This window comes from Ursus arctos, unplaced genomic scaffold, assembly GCF_023065955.2.
Source record: "Ursus arctos isolate Adak ecotype North America unplaced genomic scaffold, UrsArc2.0 scaffold_1, whole genome shotgun sequence".
Lineage (NCBI taxonomy): Eukaryota > Metazoa > Chordata > Mammalia > Carnivora > Ursidae > Ursus > Ursus arctos.
The window spans coordinates 39,674,215-39,697,644 of record NW_026622763.1 but is presented as its reverse complement, the minus strand read 5'-3'; the positions used below and the strand labels follow the sequence as shown (position 1 = coordinate 39,697,644).

Below are 23,430 nucleotides of genomic sequence, written 5' to 3'. Positions count from 1 at the left end.
TTGGATGTCCCTGCCTTATCTTACCCCTTTCTTAACTCTCCCACTGGCATGTTTGACTCTGAGACTTCCTGTTCCAGGCTTGATAAGCCTTTGAGTCCTTCTATCTCGTCTTGAGTGAAGAGTCCCTGCCCAGGGAATCCCCTTCCAGCTTTCTGTCTGAGAGGAACTGAGGCATATAATGTGCAAGTTTCAAGAGTACACACACCATAGCTGTATTAAATCTTCCTGCAGCTTTTAAAAGGTTTTCATTTAAGGACAAAAGGTAGTTATTTTATATCCACTGTACTCCCAAGAAGCATGTAAATAGGGTAGAAGTTCTTAAAATAACTTCTTTTGTAAAGTGGGACACCTTCAATCCTCAGACAACTGGAATTTTCTCTGAAACAAGTGTTCAGAAATGACCTCGATTAGTAAAGAGGTATATGCATATTGAAGAACGAGAATGAACAATATAGTCTTTCCTTTCTGTTCCTGGACAATTAAGGTTCCTTTTTCACGAGCCACAGCAGAGCCTAACCTGAGTCAAGGTTTGACAATGACATTATTTGACTATGACCAAGGAGATGCTAGCCCATTTTTAGAGGAGGATATTTAATCTTTACTATTCCATTTAAACTTTTGCACTGAATTTAGAAAATGTGAGAAACTTGTCCTGGAAATACATTTTAAATCTTGAGAAAATAATTACTAATAGAGTCAGAGAGCAGAATGAATCTAAATAGATAAGGTAGTAGTCCCACAGAGCTTTCTACACTGATCTCTCTAGTGAAATTATTTTTAAATGAAGAAAAATGAAGTTTTACATTAACAGTTTATGAGAATGTGGATAAGTGCTTTTGAAAGAGTGGTAATCTCGCCCAGAAGAGAACGTGGGTTGAAAATTGGAGTTGATCTAGGATCACCTCAATTAAGTGCATCATAATCTTCTCATGTTCTGCAGTTGATTAGCATGGATTCTATCATACGTAAACTTTCTTCTCTTTCTCTCTCTCTCTCTTTTTTATTTTTTTGTTGCAGGTGATTCTTATTTAGAATAATTGAAAGAATCCCTGCCACTTTAAACTAAAATAAAATTCATTAAAGGGCTATTTAATCTTTGTTTATATTACCTCAAGTTACAGAGAGAATGAAAATGTATTATTATGTTCTAAGGAGTTATTGTCACACTAGAGATCACCAATGTATGCTAGGAGATTTAGAAGTTCCCTATGAGAATTTAAATACTTCATGTTTGAAGTTCCCTATAAAGGTTTGAAATACTTCAAACTCAATGTTTAAAGGAAGAGGATAAATATATAGTCTTAAATCCATTCATACAATTTTGGTGCCTATTTTTGTGCTCATGGATTTATGATACATATGTGCCAAGTGATCACTTAAGTGTCAGAGTCTACATTTTAATATATTGTTCAAATCAGGGTCTAAGAATCACAGAGTCTATGGACACATTTCAAGTATTTGGGAGTACTCTTGGAATAATATTAATAAGTAATATTTTATGATGTTTTTTATGCCAGATGCTCTTCTAAGAAATTTTTGTATATTATCTGCCATAGTCCTCATGACTCTAAGAAATACCACTGTTATCTTCTTTTTACAGATGGGAAAACTAAGGCACAAAAAAGTTAAGGGACTTGGCAAAGGCCTCAGAGTTGTGTTTTGAATCTAATATTCTAGCTCCAGACCTTACACTCTTGAGTAGTATGATATTTTCCCACTGGAAGGAAAAATGGGTACTATTCCCTTTCTTTGTTATTGGTTACCTATAATTATGATCACTAAAAAGTAATTACTTTTGTTAATTTAATGACTGTAGATTTTAATTTCTTACAATAAAATGACTTCAGAAAATGTTGACTGGTCCCTATTTTTTTTTTTAAGATTTTATTCATTGATTTAGGTGAGAAAGAGAGCAAGTGGGGGGAAAAGCAGAGAGAGAGGGACAAGTAGATTCCACAGTGAGTGCTGAGCATGGAGTCTGAAGCAGGGCTCAATCTCACAACCCTGAGATCATGACTTGATCCGAAATCAAAAGTCAGATGCTTAATCAATTAAGCCACCCAGGTGCCCCACTCACTAGCCCTTATTTTAAAAGTATGACTGCTTATTGGATAAATAAATTTATCCAACAAATTAATAAATTAATTTATATAGCAGATATTTTTAGAGTTGTCAATAGCAAACTATTAAATTATAGTAGGAATAAAGTAGAGAATTTCTATTGAGGTACATTACCTATTTAGGAAGGCAGCACTGTTTTCTCTACCCAGTTTCCTCTTCTTTCTCTTCCCTTCCTGAACAATCAGTCCTGTATCCATTAGAAGGGGCAGAACAAGACTGGTCTCTGCACTAGAGGAGGAGGGAACTGCAATGGCTCAGGACATGGCGTTGGAGCCCAAAACAGGAGAGGAGGGGATTCATTTGGGAGGGTTGACCTGTGCTGATGTCAGAGACCAACCAAGATAAGGACTATATCCATGTGGAGGGGCATCCTCATGTGGGTGTCAGAACTCAAGTGAAGTTGGGGAGAGAAACTATGAATGGGGGTGATCCAGTGCAGTGTGTTAGAGCTCAAGTGGGATGAGTAGAGTGTGACTATACAAATATGGAGGGGCAGTCTAAAATGAGATTTTGAAACTCAGCCAGAGGGGGAGCCATGTCAATGCAGTGGGCTACAGGACAGATGGGTAGTTAGAGTGAGGAAGAAGTCTATTTGGTTTTTGTTGTTGTTGTTGTTAAATAAAAGTAAATATATTTGAGATAGCTCTTGTCTAGCCCATTCTGAGTTTTGTAAAAACATATTTCCAGACAGCTCATTGAAAACAGCCCTTTCTTGTTAAAATTTAACCAAAAGGTGGCTGTGTTCTATACAAATGCTCACTTGTCCTTTACAATTACTGATATATTTTGTAAAATAAATGTTTCAACAAAGAAGTTTATTTGGAAGGGTCTAATCTGCCATGGAATATTGGAGCTTATATGGTAGTAGTGGGGTACCTGCTGTGGATGTTGGAACCCAAATAGGTTGAAGAGAGAGTTGGTGTAGAGGAGGAATGGAATCAAAGATGAGAGATTGGTTATATATCGGGTGTTAATGAAATAAAAATATATAAAGGGTAATGGGGACCAGGTTTCTCACTATTAGAATGAGTTACAGAAGTAGACAGGGACAAAATGAGAATGAACTTCATACCGTTGTATTGCAGTTGACATATCACTGTGCATGGTGTGGTCTCCCTCTCTTTATCTATCTATCTACCTACTTACCTACATAATTTTTAAGGAGAAATAGAGATAGAAGTAAATATAGGTGGGGGGTGTATTTCTAGCTTTGCCCCTAGGGAGGGTCAAGTAGCAATGACATCCCAATAGCCATGAGCACATCTGATGTCCAGATCTTGACTTCTAAATACAATCCTCCAAGAAACCAGAGCTCGTTGGAAAAAATAGCTGATTCCAGAACTGCGACAAGCAAAGCACAGATGAGACTAGAAAAATATATTATTCCAGAAGACAAGGAAGTACTCAAATGATGATTTCAAAAGAACACAGAACTTAACCACATATGTATTCTTACATTCTTTTTTGTTCCCTGCAATCAGAGATCTAAGAAAAGAATAGCTGCAACTCTGCAATTAGAAAAGCGACCACTTTCTGCAAGAATGACAAGGCGAAAAAACTCACCTGAAAAAGAGAACAAGAGGCAGTTCTGACTTCCAGAGACCTAATCAGTATGGATATAAATAAGATGTTGGAACTAAAGTTCAGAATAAGGATTATAAAGATACTAGCTGGGCTTGAAAAAAGCATAGAAGACACTAGAGAATCCCTTTCTGGAGAAATAAAAGAGCTAAAATCTAGTCAAGTCAAAATCAAAAAGGCTATTAATGAGATACAATAAAAAATGGAGGCTCTGCTAGGATAATTGAGGCGGAAGAGAGAATTAGTGATATAGAAAACAAAAATGATGGAGAATAAAGAAGCTGAGAAAAAGAGAGATAAACAATTACTGGATTACAAGGGGAGAATTCGAGAGATAAGTGATACCATAAAGCAAAAAATATTAGAATAATTGGGATCCCAGAAAAAGAGGAAAGAGAAAGAGAGAGAAAGAAAGAGAGAGAGAGGCAGAAGGAATATAGTGGAGAACTTCCCTAATCTAGGGAAGGAAGCAGGCATTCAAGTCCAGGAGGCACAGAGAACCCCTCTAAAAATCAATAAAAATAAGTCAACACCTCAACATACAATAGTGAAACTTGCAAATCTCAGAGACAAAGAGAAAATCCTGAAAGCATCTCAGGATAAAAGGTCTGTAACCCACAAGGGTAGAAACATTAGACTGGCAGCAGACCTATCCACAGAGACCTGGCAGGCCAAAAAGGACTGGCATGATATATTCAGGGTGCTAAATGAGAAAAATATGCAGCCAAGAATACTTTATCCAGCAGGGATGTCATTCAGAATAGAAGGAGAGAGAGAAAAAGCTTCCAGGACAAACAAAAACCAAAAGAATTTGTGATCACTAAACCAGCCCTGCAAGAAATATTAAGGGGGATCCTTTAAGCGAAGAGAGAACCCAAAAATAACATAGACCAGACAGGAACAAAGACAATATACAAAAATAGAGAGTTTACAGGTAATACAATGGTACTAAATTCATATCTTTCAGTAGTTACTGTGAATGTAAATGGGCTAAATGCCCCAATCAAAAGACACAGGAAATCAGATTGGATAAAAAACCAAGACCCGTCAATGTGCTGTCCACAAGAGACTCATTTTAGACCCAAAGACACCTCCAGGTTAAAAATGAGGGAGTAGAAAACCATTCATCATGCTAATGGACATCAAAAGAAAGCTGGGGTGGCAATCCTTATATCAGACAAATTAGATTTTAAAACAAAGACCATAATAAGAGATGAGGAAGGACACTGTATCATAATTAAAGAGTCTATCCTGCAAGAAGATCTAACAATTTTAAATATTTATGCCCCTAATATGGGAGCAACCAATTATATAAGTCAATTAATAACAAAATCAAAGAAACACATCAACAGTAATACAATAATAGTAGGGGACTTTAACACCCCCCTCACTGCATGGACAGATCATCTAAGCAGAATATCAACAAGGAAATACAGGCTTTGAATGACACACTGGACCAGATGGTATATTTGGAGGTATATTCGGTGGTATATTCACAGGTATATTCGGAACATTCCATCCCAAAGCAACAGAATACATTCTTCTCCAGTGCACATGGAACATTCTCCAGAATAGATCATATCCTGGGTCACACATCAGGTCTCGACTTGTACGAAAAGACTGGGATCATTCCCTGCATATTTTCAAATCACAGTGCTTTGAAACTGGAACTCAATCACAAGAGGAAAGTTGGAAAGAACCCAAATACGTGGAGGTTAAAGAGCATCCTACTAAAGAATGAATGGGTCAACGAGGAAATTACAGAAGAATTTAAAAAATTCATGGAAACAAATGAAAATGAAAACAGCCGTTCAAAATGTTTGGGATGCAGCAAAGTTGGTCTTAAGAGGAAAGTATATAGCACTACAAGCCTTTCTCAAGAAACAAGAAAGTTCTCAAATACACAGCCTAACCTTCCACCTAAAGGAGTTGGAGAAAGAACAGCAAATGAAGCCTCAACCCAGCAGGAGAAGAGAATTAATAAAGATTAGAGCGGAAATCAATGAAATAGAAACCAAAAGAATAGTAGAACAGATGGACAAAACCAGGAGCTGGTTCTTTGAAAGAATTAATAAGATTGATAAACCCCTGGCCAGACTTATCAAAAAGAAAAGAGAAAGAACCCAAATAAAATCATGAGCAAAAGAGGAGAGATCACAACCAACACCAAAGAAATACAAACAAGTATAAGAACAAATTATGAGCAACTATACGCCAATAAATTAGGCAATCTGGAAGCAATGGATGCATTCCTAGAAACGTTTAATCTACCGAAACTGAAAGAGGAAGAAATAGAAAACCTGAACAGACCCATAATCAGCAAGGAAATTGAAGCAGTGATCAAAAATCTCCCAACAAACCAGAGTCCAGGGCTGGATGGCTTTCCAAGGAAATTCTACCAAACACTTAAAGAAAAATTAATACCTATTTTTTTGAAGCTGTTTCAAAAAACAGAAATTGAAGGAAGACTTCCAAACTCTTTCTAGAGGCCAGCATTACCTTGATCCCAAAACCAGACCAAGACCCCACCAAAAAGAGTTACAGACTAATATCCCTGATGAACATGGATGTAAAAATTCTCACCAAAATACTAGCCAATAGGACCTAACAGTCCATTAAAAGGATTATTCACCGCAACCAAGTGGGATTTATTCCTGGGCTGCAAGGTTGGTTCAACATCTGCAAATCAATTAAAGTGATACACTACCTTAATAAAAGAAAGGACAAGAATCAGATGATCGTCTCACTAAATGCAGAAAAAGCATTTCACAAGGTACAGCATTCTTTCTTGATTAAAACTCTTCACAATGTAGGGATAAAGGGAACATACCTCAATATTATAAAAGCCATATGCAAAAAGCCCACAGTGAATATCATTCTCAATGGGGAAAAACTGAGAGCTTTTCCCCTAAGGTCAGGAACACGGCAGGGATGCCCTCTCTCACCAGTGTTGTTCAACAAAGTACTAGAAGTCTTAGCCTCAGCAATCAGACAACAAAAAGAAATAAAAGGCATGTGAATCTGTGAAGCAGAAGTCGAACTCTCATTCTTCGCAGATGACATGATACTTTATGTGGGAAACCTGAAAGACTGCACCCTAAAATTGCTTATACAGCAATTCAGCAAAGTGGCAGGATATAAAATCAGTGCACAGAAATCAGTTTCATTTCTATACACTAACAATGAGACTGAAGAAAGAGAAATTAAGGAGTCACTCCCATTTACAATTGCACCAAAAACTGTAAGATACCTAGGAATAGGATCTGTACTCTGAAAACTGTAGAACACTCATGAAAGAACTGGAGGAGGATACAAAGAAATGGAAAAACGTTCCATGCTCATGGATTGGAAGAACAAATATTGTTAAAATGTCTATGCTACCCAGAGCAATCTGTACATTCATTATAATCCCTATCAAAATGCCATCAACTTTTTTTCACAGAGCTGGAACAAATAATCCTAAAATTTGTAAACATTTCTCCAAAGAAGATATACCAATGGCCAACAGACACATGAAAAAATGCTCAACATCACTCAGCATCAGGGAAATACAAATCAAAACCATAAGGAGATACCACCTCATACCTGTCAGAATGGCTAAAATTAACCACTCAGGAAATGACAGATATTTGGTGAGGATGTGGAGAAAGGGAACCCTCTTACACTCTTGGTGGGAATGCAAGCTGGTATAGCCACTCTGATAAACAGTATGGAGGTTCCTCAAAAAGTTAAAAATAGAGCTACCTTATGACCCAGCAATTGCACTACTAGGGATTTACCCCAAAGATACAAATGTAGTGATCCGAAGAGGCACCTGCACCCCAATGTTTATAGCAGCAATGTCCACATAGCCAAACTGTGGAAGGAGTCCAGATGTCCATTGACAGATGAATGGATAAAGAAGTGGTAAACATATACAATGGAATACTACTCAGCCATCAAAAAGAAGAAACAAATCTTGCCATTTACAATTATGTGGATGGAACTAGAGAGTATTATGCTAAGCAAAATAAGTCAATCAGAGAAAGACAATTATCATATGATCTCACTCATATGTGGAATTTAAGAACAAATGGGGGCTCATAGGGGAAGAGGAAAAAATAAACAAGATGAAATCAGAGAGGGAGACAGATATAAGAGACAATCATAGGAAACAAACTGAGGGTTGCTGGAGGGGTGGGGGGTGGGAGGATATGTTATCTGGGTGATGTACATTAAGGAGGGCACATGATGGAATGAGCACTGGGTATTATATAAGACTGATGAATCACTGACCTCTACCTCTGAAACTAATCATGCACTAAATGTTAATTAATTGAATTTAAAAAGATAGACTTATACATTTATTAACTGAAAAGTTTATAAATACTTATTCACTGTAATTTTGATTAATGGAGAAAACATTTCATCAGTTGAGAGTACAGAAAAGCAACATTTGTATATAAATAAATAATCCTATTTAAAAAATAAAGGATATTTCAAAGCAAAAGAAAAAAAAAAGAATTGTGTGTAGAAAGAGGTAGAAGAAACTATCCTCAGTTTTTGGGTCTATGGAAGGATTCTAAACATGGAGTTTGGAGTATCTGTCTTTAGGCTGAGAGAGCAAGGGGAAAAATTGTTTCAGTCTGAATTTGTGGTGATATCTGTATGCCCCAGTTAAAAGTGTATCTCCTAATTTGAGAGTAAAAGTCTGAGAGACTGGAGCTGAAAAAAGCTAAGGAGAAAAAAATTAACCTGCACTGTAATCACATTGCATATGACTAATTTGCTTTCAGGTTTAGGGAAGCAGTGATATGTACTATAGTAGGTCTTAACCTCAACTAATCATTGACATTTCCTAGGGAGCTTTTAAAAAAAAAAAAAAATATATATATATATATATATATATATATATATATATATATATATAATTTGTATATTATATACATATAGTCTCAGAAATCACCAGGAATCACCGGAATGGTAAAAGGAAGAAGCCAGTGGCTTCAAAACATATTTTTACCATTTCCTAAAAGTATGTTCTTGAACAAGTTATTTAAACCCTCAGAGCCTCAGTTTTCTAACCCGTAAAATGGGACTAATAGCAGCTATTTTATAGCGTTATAAAGTGTTATAGGTGCTCTCTCAATAAATGGAAACTTCTGTTCCCCTTTCACCCAATTAATACATATTTCTTACTCTTGGATGTCCCAAACAAAAATTATACTCTAGAATCTAAGCTGAGAGTATAATCTAACCAATTTAGTATAAAGGGGGGTATACATTAGAAATGAGAAGCAAGACCACACTTTTGCAGTTTAAGGCCTTGAGATGCAGAACCTTGCTTTTCAGGATGCTTGTGTTGCTTTGGCAAATGGGCGTGACCAGAGAGGTCACGTCAGGGAATGTTCTCTCCCTTTGCAAGTGACCATGTATTCCCCAAGGACCACCTCACAACTCAGGAAACTTGCTGGGGCTCCCTAAGAAGTTGCCAGAAACCTTGCTTGACCTACAGCAATGTGAGGAGGCTAATACCTATCTTTCCATGCCATAGGTGTTTAACTATAACATAACTCAAGGGAGATAAAGAAAAGCAGGAATCCATTGGTGTTTGACTAAAATTGGGTAAGACTACAAAGGGCAATTCTATAACTTATAATTCCTTCACTTCTAACATGAGTATGTTCCTTCCTCATTCAATATTTTTCATGCCATGTATTTTTGTTTTTGTTTTTTTAAGGCTTCATAGTATTCCATTGAATAGCTATGCTGTATTATTTAACGAAATCCCTAAAAAAGAGATTTTTTTCATTTCTTTTAAAGTATTTATTCTTATAAACATACTATAATTAAAATCTTCTTTCCTATATCTTTGTGTGTACCTCTGTTCTAAGATGAATTCCTAGAAGTGGAAATACTAGGCTTTCAATACACATTGCCAGATGATCACCAGAAACTTCTAACAATTTATATTTCTTTGATGTTACATTGAAGTTCCATTTTACTACACCTTTGTCATTACTGTGTCATTGCTCTTTTTAAAATTTCTGTGAATTTGTGAGATAATCAATAATAATAACAGCTAATGCAGGTATAGTGCTTACAGTGTTCCAGGCACTGTTCTAGCATAGTAAGCAGTAGGAGACAGAATTCCAAGATGGCCCCCAAGACTTCCTGTCCCCTAATGTGCATGCTTTGTATAATCCCCAGGAGTATGAATATGCAGAGATATTACTCTTGTGATTTTGTTATTTTATATGCTAAGAGGATTTTGCAGAGGTAATTAAGGTCCCAGATCAGTTGACCTTATGATAGAGAGGTTATTGAGTGGGCTGCTTTTGTCACATGAGTCCTTTAAATCAAGATTTAATTGTCAGAGACAGAGGAAATCAGAGATTCAAAGCATGAGAGGGATTTAAGATTTAAGAGTGATTATCCCTGGTGATCTTGAAGATGGAGTGAGCCACTTGGCAAGGAATGCACGCAATCTCTAGTTGCAGAGAGTGGCCACTGGCTGAAAGCAAGCAAGGAAAGGGTGCCCTTAGTCCTATCACTGCAAGTTACTGAATTCAGTCAACAATAAGAATAAGATTGCAAGTAGGTTTTGTCCAGAGCACCTGCAGAAAAACTGAGCCTAGTTGATACCTTGATTTCATCCTTCTCATGTCCTGAGCAAAGAACCCAGCCATGTCATACCAGACGTCTGACCTATGGAACTATGAGCTAATAAATGGGTATTGTTTTTAAAAACACATAGGACATAGAAGCCAACTTGAAGAGCTTTCTCCCAAACTGAGGGTAATTTGAGCATCAAAATAATTACAGCAACAGGGCACCTGGCTGGTTCAGTCAGTAGAGCATGCGACTCTTGATCTCAGGGTTGTGAGTTTGAGCTCCATGTTGGGTATAGAGATTACTTAAAAATAAAATCTTTTTTCTTTTTTAAAGATTTTGTTTATTTATTTATTTATTTAAGAGTGAGAGAGAGCAGGAGCAGGGAGAGGGGAGGGACCGAGGGAGAGGGAGAAGCAGGCTCCCCACTAATCAGGGAGTTGGATGCAGGGCTTGATCCCGAGATCCTAGGACCGTGACCTGAGCTGAAGGCAGATGCTTAATTGACTGAGCCACCTGGACACCCCTTAAAGATAAAATCTTAAGAAAAAATTATAGTAACAGTTGATAGTCCACTGAATAAAATGAATCTATACAGATATAGGCAAATAAATACACAAATTAAATGTTTAATTTGGGATATTTATAGCATTTCAAAGTAAGTCTCTACAAAATACTTATTAATTACAAGTGGAAAAAGTGGCAGATGCTACCGTGATTAAGTGTTCAAAATGAACATCATTGGTAATGGGCAAATGGAAATCAGGTGGTGGGATGCAATGAGAAGCACGCAAATCACTTCTGTAACGTTCCTGTCAAAGATGTATAACTGTGCCTAACTGTAGAAACATCAGAGAAACCCAAACTGAGGAGCGTTCTATAAAATAACTGTTCTATGATCTTCAAAATTATGAAGATGATGAAAGTCAAAGAAAGACTAAATAGCAATTTCAGACTGAAGAGACGTGACAACTACATGCAATGCTTAATTCTGAACTGAAGTTTTTTTTACTATAAAGTACATCATTGGAATAATTGGCAAAACTTGAATGGGGTCTGAGGATTAGTTGACAGTTGTGTTTATCAGTGTTAATTAGTTACTAATAATTATCTTGTGGTTATGCAGGAGAATGTCCTTGTTAGTAGGAAAGACACCCTCAAGTGAATCAGGTCAGCAACGTCCTCTGAAATGGAGCCTTCTTTCAGAAAAATAAATTTATACTGTTCTTGCAAATTTTTTGTAAGTCTGTGATTGTTTGAAATTTTTAATAAATTATTAATATTTTTTAAAAATATTTCTCTTCCATCTCTTGCAAGTTTACAAAATACAGAGCAAAAAGAAAATAAAAATCTATTCTGTTGCACTGTGGTATACAGCTTTTAATCATTTAATAAATATTCATGTATGTACATATATATATACACTCTTTATAAAATTAAAATTCTTCCTATTTTGTATCTTGCTTTAAGATTTTTATATTTATATGTAATCTATTAAATATTCTACAATATTAATTTTTTAAAATATTTTATTTATTTGAGAGAGAGAATGAGAAAGAGAGAGAGGGAGGGAGAGGGAGAGAGAATCTGAGGCAGACTCTGCCCTGAGCATAGAGCCCTACTTGGGGCTTAATCCCATGACTTCGAGATCATGACCTGAGCTGAAACCAAGAGTCAGACACTTAACCGACTGAGCTACCCAGGCACCCCTACAATATTAATTTTTATGGTGACTTTTTTTTGCATGCAAAATACATTGTGCTAGTGTTTGAAAATTTCAGATTTGATTTTTTAATTAGTTGAGTGCCTCTCATCAAGTTTGTCAGCTCTGTCACCATAGCAAATTAACATCAGCTAGCAATTATAAAGAAAAAAGATATCTTGAACAAGTAAGTTATGCAAACTTTAAAGAAGAATAATGCCTGATGTTAATGTATCCTCTTTCTTATAAATAGTTCAGCCCTTGGACAGAGCCAGAAGTATCATTTTCCTGACCGAGGAAGACACTAGTATTGATGACTACCGCCTTCACCTCTTAGCCTCATTCCTAATGACCAAAGTCAAATAGTAAATTTGTGAATATACCACAATTTATTGATTCAACCACTGGTAGATATTTGAGTAGTTTATGATTTGGGGCTACTAGGAATAGTGCTGCTGTGAACATTCTTATACATATCTTCTGGTGAATGTATGTACACATTTCTTTTGGGTACATGTAGGAGTAGATTTTCTGGGTCATAGTAGCTGAACTGCCAGTGAGTTTTCTAAAGCAGTTGTACCAACTTACACTCCCATCAGCAATGTATGAATATTCTGGTTGCTTCACCTTCTTACCAACATTTGATATTTTCTATCTTTGTCATTTTAGCCACTCTAGTATGTTTTTAGACATATTACATTTTGATTTTAAATTGGATTTTCCTGGGGCGTCTGGGTGACTCAGTTGGTTAAGTGTCTGACTCTTGATTTCAGCTCAGGTCATAATCCCCAGTTGTGGGATTGAGCCCTGTGAGGGTCTCATACTCAGCATGGAGTCTACTTGTCCCTCTCCCTCTGCTCCTCCCCTATTCGCATGTTCTCTCTCTCAAATAAATAAAATCCTTTAAAAAATAAATTGGATTTTCCTAATGAATAAAGTTGAACCCTTTTAATGTGTTTATTAGCCATTTGGATATCTTTTTTTTATGGAGTGTTTGTTCAGATGTTTGCCTCATTTTGGGGGGGGTTCTCTGACTTTTCCTTATTAATTTGTAGGCATTTAAATACATCTATATTCTGGATACAAGCCTTTTATTGAATATATGTATTGCAAATATATTTTCCCACTATTTGCTTTGCCTTTTACTACCTTAATGGTGTATTTGGATGAACAGAAGTTCTTAATTTTAGGATTTCCGAACTTATTACATTTTCCATTTATGATTAGCTTTTTTTGGTGAACTGTTTAAGAAATCTTTGCCAACTCCAAGGTCATGAATATGTTCTCCTATGTAATCTTCTAAAAGCTTCATTTTTTAATCTTTCACATTTTGATCTTCGATACATCTGGAATTGATTTTTGTGAATGTTGGGAAGTAGGGGGTCAATATTCATTTTTTCCATATGGACATCCAGCTATCCTAGGACCATTTATTGAAGACTGTTCTTTGCACACTGTAGTGTGACTCACCTCTGTCATAAATCAGTTGACCATATATGTATGGATCTGTTTCTTGCCTCTCTATACTGTTCATTGGCCTACTTGTCCATCCTTGTGCCAATAACACATTGTCTTAATTACTACAGTTTCATAATGGATCTTGATATATGGTACTATAAATCCTCCAGCTTTGTTCTCTTCTTTAAGATTTCCTTGGCTATCCGTTGTTCTTTGCATTTCTATATACATTTTAAATCAGCTTGCCATTTTTTACCAAAATATCTACTAGGATTTCAATTGAGATATAAAAATTAATTTGGAAGAATTGACATGTTTACAATATTAAGTCTTTTCTATCATTTAAGTAATTTGCTGAGAATTCCATAATTTTAAAATGGTGAGTTAGAATTCACTTTTCTGTAGTCTTAGTCCAAAGCCCAACACTACAGTTAAGGTGTATCTTAGTTTTGAGAATGTGCTGTTTTCATATCAATTAAATTTTAAACAAACTCATGTTGTTGGCAATGTTTTCTACAGGAACAGGTTTTTAAAATCTCCCATTGCATGGATATCTCATGCATCTGATGTCTTCAATTGCCACTGACAAGTAGTAGTCATATGTTAATGACTATTTTATGTATTATTGACCATTATATTTTGGACCAAATTATTTCAATGGTGTTTTTAAAGCCAAGTGGAAAATCCCACGCAGCCAAATTCTTACCGTTTGTCCTTGTGTTACATGACGTTTGGCCCTCTCACCACCCTCCGCCTTACTCTGCTCTCGCACCACCCAAGGCAGAAAGAACTCTTCTTTCACTCTTTTGTTAAGGGAGAGAAATTTACTTTTCTTCTACCTCCCCCAGCTTTCATAAGATATTATTGAGATGTTCCATACCAGGAGTTTCAACTTCATCTGTCCCTGTGGAAGGAGAACATGAAATAGAGGATAGTGGAAGATTTCTTTCTCCTTTTCTGTGTGAAGAATTAGATTGAAACAAAAATTGAAACAGGAAAAGACTGACAACTCTCATTACATCTTCTGCATTCAGCCCATCTGTTCACATCAGATAGATGTTCCCTCTCTCTTCTCCAGAGTAGAGCTGCTCATCCTGAGTTAGTTGCCTCCTGCCAATGGAAATCCCACCACACCTGCCTTAGTTAGGGCCCACCTTTGTGTTTGAAAATTACCTGCTCTACCTCCTTTGCAGTAAAACTTCTAACCACTTCGGTGAAGCTAATCTAAGCCGTGAGTTTGCCTTTTTAGGAAGGAGGATGCCTTCTTTTTTGACCAAACTTAAGGGAACTAGAAAGTAGAAATAGGAAATGAACATAATATTTTTCTTTCTTTCTTCTTTTTAATTTTCTTTTTCTTCACACTTTCTTTCCCTCCTCTAAACTATCTTAATTCCATTAACCTTTTCCTTTCATTTCTTCATGCCTTCACCTTAGAGATCTTTCCCTTACACAAAAATGAATTAATATTTCCTACCCATTATAATTATTTCATTCATTCAAAATGTGTTACTACTACTTGTTCCAAGTACTGTCATTTAACAGAGTCTTATAGTCTTTATTGTTAAAGAGTGATCGATTGCCATTTTTTTATTAAATTTTTTAAAAAAATTTGTGTAGCATTTTAAAAAAAATTCCTCTTCATGTAGTCATCCTTTGTGGAAAAACTATTTATTCTGGAGTATTGAAAACTCACAGATACATTCTTCTGTGTTATTTTTTGATAATGAAATTAAGTTTCTGAAGATTTTTCTTCTATTTCCTCTTCCAGAACCACCTACACTCTTTACCTACTCTCTTTCAGCTGTGTTGAACTGCAAATGAAACTCTATTGGAGTTTTCAAATAAGTAATTTTTCTAGCTGTGATTTTCTCATGCTACTATTGAAAAGCAACCACAGTAGTATTTTCTAGTATTTTATTCTATGCTGTATCGATGGGTACTTTTCTAGAAGAATTTTTGTACTGCTTTATATGGAAAGGCATCAATACTTCCTGGGTACTTTATATTTTCCCATTATGTATCAGTTGGGAATTTTGTTTGGCTGAAAGTTACAGAAGCTCCTTGCAGAAGCTTGGGATTTATTCCTCATAACAAGTCCAGAGAGAAGTAGTCCACAGCTGGTGTAGCAGATTCTTGATATCATCAGTGTCCCAAGCTCCTTTTGGCTTTCTTCTCTGGGATACTTAGTATATATCTTTCATCCTAATACTCACTACATAGTCACAGATGGCCTCTCCATGTCCAGTTTCACATCCACATTTCCAGGACAGAAGAAAGGAGGAAGGATGGGGAAGGGGCAGTGCTCATATAAAGAAACAAATCTTGTACCCCAATTCCCAGCAGACCTCTGCTTATATCTCATTGGCTGGAACTGTGTCACATGGTCACTTAGAATCTCAGGGATATCAAGGAAGGCCAATCTTTTAATCCTAAACAAAATTGGGTTCTGCTAGGAAGGAAAAAAGGGAGAATCGATATTGACACCTAGCTGTGTCTGCCACAGTTTTAAAATGAAGATTATATAATTTCCTCAGCAATAATAGTGGAATAGTGGAAAATTCCATTTAATTGTTGAACTTTATAACCTTGCTTGTGGCCTTGATGTTAATAGTTCTTTTACTGAACAAACTTGGGATCAAAAGAATGAGCAGTGCATTTGTGACCATTAAGTAAAATTTAAAAATACTGTGTTTTGAATCATTTTGTTAAAGAAGATGTCAGAAGAAATTTCTAGTACAAGGCACAACAAATGTATATAAAAATTATTTGATTAGGGGTGCCTGGGTGGCTCAATTAGTTAGGCATCCAACTCTTGGTTTCAGCTCAGTTCATGATCTCAGTCAGTGTCGTGAGATTGAGCTCGGCCTCAGGCTCTGCACTGGGCATGGACCTGCTTAAGATTCTCTCTCTCCCTCTCTCTCTGCCCCTTCCTGCCCCCTGCTAGCACATGTGCACTCTCTCTCCCTCCTCCAAAAATATTTTATTATATTGAAAATAAATGATAAAGTTAACTGGATATTTAGGCTGGGCTTTACAGGGTTGTCATGATCTGGGAGGGTCAAGGTCCTTTGGAGGTAGTCCAAGTTTAGCAGGTTCAGGGTGCGGTTGGGTTATTCGGCCCTGGGGCTCTCAATGGTAGAACCCACCGGATAATCACTTATGAACTCAAATGTAATTGTATTAATTCTACAATAGATAATATAATCATTTAGAAATAAGACTTTTGAGGGTAATGTTTATTACTCTTAATTATATAAATATACATATATACATTCTCTTCATAAAAAAGCAAAGATTTAATTACAGATAGTTAGTGTCCCCTTTGAAACTAACCTCCAGTTGCAGTATCCTCTCTAGTTTGGTCTATTTGCATATTCTTTAGACTTTTGTCCTATGTAGAATGCATGTGTGGGGGAGTGTGTGGGTAATATGCATAACATTTTTTGGTGTCTTTGCATGTTTATGTAATGGCATCATATGGTATGTATCATAGTGCAACTTGCTTTTTTCATTGAACAATACATGTTGGAGATAAAACCAGATAATCTGTTTGTACTATCCAAAGAATGTCCTTCTTACCTTCAAACTCTTGAAGAGGTAAGATGACATAGGTGTGTTATGTGCTGTGATTAGCAGCTGAATCATGAGGGGCTCCTGGTAGAGGGGCACCTTCAACCATCATTAACATGAATTTACGTCAGAGCTGAACCTCACCAAGGTAAAGTAGGGGTATTTCTCCTTTCTTATTTCTTGGCATACACCTTAGTGCACTGCCCATTTTGATTTGGAGTTTGTTTTTATAATAATTTTCATCTCATACAAGTAAGCCTAGATTTTAAACATTGGCAAAGAAGAAAGGAAACTATGTTTTTGCCTCTTACAATACCATGCCTGAGCGACAGGACCATGACTGTAATACAATCACTTGATGCTTTTTTAGCAAATATCTGTTGAGTGTCTAGTATATGACATACGCTATTTTAGGTACTCTGGAGAAATAGATAATCAGCTAAAGGCCTGCTTTTATAGAGCATACATCCTTATTGTAGAAGTGAACAACAAGCAGATCAACAAAGAATGAATATATAGTATAATGCCACATAGTGAGAAGTGCTATGAAAGGAAATAATGAGATTGAGGGGATAAAGAGTGACTGAGGGTAAAGGGGGCTACTTCCGACGAGATGCCCAGGGCAGGTCTCTCTGCAAAGCCTGAATAAATCTATATCCCTTAGTCTAGTCTATGATAGATGTTCAATAAACACTGAATAAATGAATAACTGCATCAGCAGTGATACACAAAAGTATAATAGTAGCACAAGAGAGGAGATAAATAATCTATACCTGGATTAAGAGAAGCTCCAGTAGGATGCTTAAAATGTGACTGAAAAGTATGTAGTCATTGGCCAGACAGACGGGTTGAGAAAGGCATTCCAAGCACAGATAACAGCATATGCAAAAGTAAGGAGGTATGAAAGAGCACTGTCAATTTCCTATCACTACTGAAAAAATCTACACAAAAGATTTGGAGGGGGTGAATTATATGAAGCTCCTCTACTGATGGAGTAAAAAGAACCAGAGAGAAGCAGAAAAGCCTCTAACTTCAAGTCCACGTATATAGGATGGGGAACTGGATTCCCAGATTGTATCCGAAGAAGGTTGACAAAGTCTCCAGTTTAAGCGTGTCCAAAATGACAAGTCAAGAAGGACAAGTGGTGAGTCTTTTCACAATAGAGGATCATTTTTAATACTCTTCTTTTATAGGTTGCGCATTTAGGGAGAAAACTAGGGACAAAGTAATATTTCATCATAAATAATTATTTAATTTTCCCAAGTTATTTTGCCATAGCTTGAAACTGCCAGTCATGGCTTCTGGTTGGAAGATAGAAGAGGTAATAGGTAAATTCAATTTCCCTCCTCCCCCCACCCTTTGTCTTTACTATGTACTACTTTAAACTAGGTACACATGCAATTTCTCTTGCATTTTTGAAATGATTAAAACAGCTTTGAGGATGTAGCAGGAATAAGGGCATGGGAGGCTCTACAGAAGTTACTTCCACTCTCTGTGGAACTCTGAAGTCCCTCAGAAACTTCTAGGTTCCTTGCCTTGATTAATTCTGTTTTTTCTACTTGATTTTGCTCCCCAGACTTTTATTGGAAAAGCATATGGGATAAGTAGATTTTTATTTGAATCATTTTCATTAGTGAGGTTGATTTGGATTCTCCTCTTTGAGCTATTATAGACATAAAAAAAAGGGATATTCATAAAGGGTGACTATATGTAGAATTTGCTTCATAAGCAACTTTATATGAATTATGAAAAGGGCAGAGATTTTATAGATTTCCTTTGTCTGCTTATGGATTTTGTTTTGCAGTAAAAGGGTAAAATATTTTTTGAAAAATTTCATTCTTGGATTCTTGTACTGGTTAATAAATAGTAATATATATGTAAATTAGTTCCTTAACAGCCATTAAAGATTTGTCTATACATGCATAGACACACAAATAGTGATGTGGAAAGATGAGTTATTAAATGAGAAGCAATTTGTAGAACTGTACATATATAATGATGGCATTTGTGAAAAAATTGGATATGCATGTGTACGTTTATGTGCATAGAAAAGTTTTGAAAGCATATACAATAAAACATTGAAAATGACTTCCAGGGCTAAATACATTTGTAGTATTAGGGCTAAGTAGGGCTGGAAATTTTAATTTTTACCTTATATTTTTCTATACAGTTTCATATTATTTAACCAGTACTTTTATAATTGAAAGGATAGTTTAATATATTTATTCCTCATACAGCATTAAAAAGTCAACTTATGAATATTTTAATGCTAACATTTTCAAGTTCTAGAAAATTCTACAAATGTGTTTAACATATCCTGCTTTTTAATAGAAGACTAGTGAGAAATATGTCAGTTCAATATTAGTGTGGAAAATTACATTGTATATACAAGTTCACATCTTAAAGGAGTCTTGGTGTCATGAAACCCAGTTTCTTTTCTGACTGGTAAAATATGGAAACTGTGTTATCATTTCCCCTAATTTATACTGAAATAACTATTGCCCTGGCTTAATATTTTTTAAGATGTATTTTTCTTCTTCCTGTAAAAAAAATATTTTCGAAATTCTGCTCAAACAAAAAGAGGAAATCAAAATCAACTATAATCCTACTATCCCAAAATTGCCACTAGTAAGTATTTGGCCCACAGAATCAGAATTAGTTTTCTCTACTTAAGTTTTGCTTCCTTTAATAAACTTTTGTGGTTTTTTAGGGTATGAGTCCTACACATTTCTTGTACAGTTTATTCATAGATATTTTGTTTTTGTTTGTTCTTTTGTAGTTGTCTTTTGAGTGAGAGCTTTCCCCATTATGTTTGAAATTATGAGATATTTATTATGTAACTGAACATTTTATTTAACTATTTTTATTGACTTTAATGGTTTTGCTTTTGGTTCCATTCATTTTTCCAGGACAATATTTTTATCTTATGCTGACTACAATGTATAATGTTTCATAATGGAAGTAATATGCACCATTCTGCTTAGAATTTAAAAGAGAATTTTGCATGTTAGAAAAATAAAGCTTAAACCAGACTTTGGCCATAGTTTTTGAACTCACATTTGAAATGAGACATTTCATATGAAAAAAGGCTGTAATATGATGCTACATCCAAGGTATTTTTTCATATTGGTTTCGTTCTCACGCTATTTGGCCTGGCAGAATCCCTATCACTTTTGAAAACTTACCTTTATGGGGTGATTGGCTAATCTACACATCTACACAGTTAGGCAGTTTAGAGTTAACAAACTATCTATGCGTTGTACAATTTTAAGCTGAAGTACAACTGAGATTTTCTTCCTTGGTGTATTAAAAGAGATTTTTTTTAGGAAAGAGAATAATACAAATTTTAACACTGTAAAAAGATTGCCTTGTTATATAAATGATCTCTTTGCTATTTTTTTCTGATCTCTAGAGAAATCCTTCTTGCTTACCTACCCCATAGAGACCAGTTGAGGTCATGTAGTTCTTTTAAGTTTAGATTGTCTGTCAAATCTGTAAAAATTAGCTTTATATTAAAATCTTTATTCAATCCTCTAGCTACTGCGAGGCTATTGTTACATTATATATCAAAATGTTCTTCCTACACTATAAGAAACTTCTTATAAAAATTTATTATTTTAAAATATTGTCGGTAATTGAGTAGATCTAAAAGGTTTAACATTTCGATCATACTCATAAGCGACTTCTAAAATATCACATAATATGAACATGGCATTAATTTCTAAAATTAAATGCTTTAAAATTATTTAACATGGAAAATTCTGTTCAAGTAGCAGTTACTCAGTCAAAAGCATTTTAACTGCAGGCTGAAGTAGCCACTTTGAATTTCACTAGTAAGCATAAAATTGAAATGGCCTAGATGACATATGCTTGTTTGGGAATCAAGGACTGTTTGTTTTAGTACAGTTTCACAATCTCTTATCTGAAGTCTGTGGTGCCAGATGTAGTTTTGATTTTTCAGATTTTTAAAATGTGATATAGAGCATATGCCCTATATTACTTAAAACTGATGGTATCTGGGCAGCACCCCGTAATTAAACACATTAACACTTCCGGACAAATGTATGAATGTCCACATTTAATAAAATAAACTTTGGTTTGGGTCAATTTTGCCACCAAATTATTTCAGCTCAGATTGGATTTGGACACCATATTGATTATGATATACACCTTCATTTTCAGAGATTTTTGTTTTATGAATATGAGATTTTGGACTTGAAGTTCTCTGTGATCTTGGTCATTTTATGAGCTGCAATCATCTCACACGTTAAAATGAGAAGTTAGACAAAGTGAATTATATGTGAACTTTTCAGATTCTAAATCTGATGTCTTTTAATTTTCTGATATAAGAAACACTACAACTGTCAGTTTTATATTATTTCAGTTTAACAATTATTTAGTTCAGAGATCCTCAGCATCCTTGAAAGGTAAGTAATTATTTATGCTTTATATATAAATATTAAAGAATGAAGGTCAAGAAGTGTTTTTGCTTGGGGGCGCCTGGGTGGCACAGCAGTTAAGCATCTGCCTTCGGCTCAGGGCGTGGTCCCGGCGTTATGGGATCAAGCCCCACATCAGGCTCCTGTGCTGTGAGCCTGCTTCTTCCTCTCCCACTCCCCTGCTTGTGTTCCCTCTCTCGTTGGCTGTCTCTATCTCTGTCGAATAAATAAATAAAATCTTTAAAAAAAAAAAAGAAGTGTTTTTGCTTGGTCTTGTATACAGTTGCAAGCAAACTAGATTTCAAGTTCATGAAGACAGAATAGTTTTTGTTCGTTATTTTGATTTCCAGAATGTATTCTACTGAAAGTTTCTTATAGTCATAATTAATATTTGAACCATATAGAAATGGTGAGAAATGTTGCGTGGACTTTATGACTTTCCTCTGAAAATCTAAGCAATGTTAGACCAAGGTAACCTAAAGGGAGTCTGCAAAACCCCACTTTGTTTCAAGGCCTCAATCTTGCAATCTAAATCCCCCCAAAATGAGTCCTAAATCTGAGCGGGCTGGGCTCCCTACGGAGGAAATACCTAAAGCTAATCAATGAGAGAACTGGCAAGGTCTCTCTAAGATGGAGATAGCAGGCCTTAGTTAGGTTCTGGGTGGGAGATGAAGATGAAAACTAGAGGTGAGACTCAGTTGGCCAGAGCTCATGAACTGGCTGCTAAATCCAGCACCCATCTGTTTTGGATACTTGCTTTATTTGTGGCATAACTTTGTTAATAAAAAGAAAAAAATGTATTTGATTATCTTTGGGCATGGGATGCTCTTTAGTTTTCCATGTTTTCTGCACTCCCCATGGTTGTGTACCTTGTCACTCTCTCATTGATCTGATGGCGTCCAAAGACATGTAAATGTGCCATTTCTGCCTGTAGGCTACACTATTAAGGCAGACTTTTGAAAAGTAAGAATTTATTGTTGGAGAGGGAGGCTATAGTATGGACTAAGGAATTGGTAGTGCAGCCCTTCTGGGGGCTAGAAGACATCAAGCTACCGCCAGCTACCTTTTATTCATTTTCTCAATATTTTTTGAGCATTTACCACCTATGCTATGCACTGGGGAATGTAATCAGAAGACACACATAGTCCACAAGCCTGTGGAGGAAGACAGACATCGAATCAGTAAACATGGGGATGTGAAGAACGATACAAATTATCATGGAAAGGAGGGAATGGGATGAGAGAAAAACAAAGGTTCTCCCTTACTTAGGTGGAGAAGCCTGATTAAGTCTCTGAGGAAGTGTGACATGTTGGTTTAGCTGAAGGCTGAGTAGGAACCGGCCAGATAAAAAAAAGAAGAAAATATCTTTAAGATAGGGAGGACAGCAAATGAGAAGGCCTTAAGGCAAAATGAACTTGGTATATTTTAGAAACAGAGAGGCCAGTGTGGTTGAAATGTGTGGATGAGATGAGAATGGGGAGATGACCAAGGGCAAGCTCATGCAGGGCCTTGTAGGCCATTTAGGGCACTATTTTAAAGGATAATGGAAGCCATTGAAGGGATTCAGCAAGGTCAGACTAGAGTTTTTAAAGAGGTTACTTGGGCTTCTGTGTGAAGAATGGACTCTAAGGGTACAAAGTAGAACTGCTGCCGTCATCCGGCAGGAGGTGATGGTGGCTTGAGGCAGTGCAGACTGACAGGTGAAAGTCTTCTCCCCCAAAAGAAGAATCCTAATGGATAGGATGTAGATGTGAGTAGAAACCAGACTATAGGGAGGCTTGTCTATGTTATTGAAAGCTTAAAACAAGAATTCCCTGACCGGAGCCCCTATAGAAGTTACACACTGGAGTTTATTGCTATATTCTGAAAGCTGGTGGGCAATCACCATGATTCTTGGTAACTTGGAAGAGTTTCCAAAAGTCATGTACTTGAGCTACTTTCTCTTTCTTCCATTTAAGAAGAATTAGA

The 23,430-nt window shown here is 36.0% G+C and overlaps 1 protein-coding gene across 2 annotated transcripts in view; it reads left to right on the top strand.

Moving 5' to 3' along the window:
* Window positions 1–23,430, top strand: part of CCDC148 (coiled-coil domain containing 148) — a 224,724-nt gene that overhangs the window by 43,053 nt on the left and 158,241 nt on the right. The gene's annotated exons all lie outside the window — the stretch shown is intronic.